This window comes from Lathyrus oleraceus, chromosome 5, assembly GCF_024323335.1.
Source record: "Lathyrus oleraceus cultivar Zhongwan6 chromosome 5, CAAS_Psat_ZW6_1.0, whole genome shotgun sequence".
Classification (NCBI taxonomy): Eukaryota; Viridiplantae; Streptophyta; class Magnoliopsida; order Fabales; family Fabaceae; genus Lathyrus; species Lathyrus oleraceus.
Genome location: NC_066583.1, coordinates 150,553,502 through 150,554,469, shown reverse-complemented (window position 1 = coordinate 150,554,469; position 968 = coordinate 150,553,502). Strand labels below are relative to the sequence as shown.

Sequence of the window (968 nt, the reverse complement as noted above, 5' to 3'; positions counted from 1 at the left end):
CTACTGATTTCGTACATTCCACCCTTTGTTTGGGACTTTTCTACTGGAGTTCTTTCACCTCCCCATTGGCAATGGTTTTGGGCCATGTTTTCAATGAGTTGATAGGCTTCGTTGTATGGCTTGTCCATAAGTGCACCGCTCGCGGCAGCGTCTACTGTCAGTCTTGTGTTATACAGAAGCCCATTATAAAATGTGTGAATGATCACCCAGTCTTCGAGACCGTGATATGGACATATCCTCATCATGTCCGTGTATCTCTCCCACGCTTCGTAGAGAGATTCTACATCTTTTTTCCTGAATCAATTGATTTGAGCTCTCAGTATAGCAGTTTTGCTCGGCGGAAAATATCGGTATAAGAAAACGTTCTTCAGTTCTTCCCATGTTGTAACGGAGTTGAAGGGCAAGGATTGCAACCAAGCCCAAGCTTTGTCTCTTAGTGAGAAAGGAAAGAGGCGCAGTCTTATCGCATCTTGAGATACACCATTCGCCTTTACAGTGTCTGTGTACTGCACAAACTTGGTCAGGTGTTCATTAGGATCGTCCGTAGGATTTCCAGAAAATTGATGTTGTTGGACGGCTGATAATAGTGAGGGTTTCAGCTCGAAATCGTTTCGATTGATAGCGGGGGCAGCAATGCTGTTGTGAGGTTCTTGTTGGGACGGGGTAGCGTAGAATTTAAGAGGACGATTATGTGGTCCTTCTTCAGCCATGGTTGGTTTTTATTCTGGTTTAGGAGGAGAGAAGATATCAGGAATATCGTACTTTTGTTGATATCTTGTATTCGGCGTCTTACATATAAGAAACGCTCTAATTCTTGTATTGGTGGTGCTAAGTTATCGCCTTGTGAGCGAGTACTTGGCATACAATCGGGGAAATAAGGGAGAGTAAATTAGTTTTTAATTTTACTTTAGTATATACCGTGCAACGAAAGAATCGCACTATTCGACTAAAACAGGTCCCCGGCAACG

At 43.3% G+C, this 968-nt stretch overlaps 1 non-coding gene across 1 annotated transcript; it reads left to right on the top strand.

The window, feature by feature from the left end:
• The first annotated feature begins 216 nt into the window (after nucleotides 1-216).
• Nucleotides 217-323, top strand: LOC127089501 (small nucleolar RNA R71). The gene has a single exon (XR_007791087.1). It is a non-coding gene; the product is annotated as a small nucleolar RNA R71 (small nucleolar RNA).
• Nucleotides 324-968: the final 645 nt, after the last annotated feature.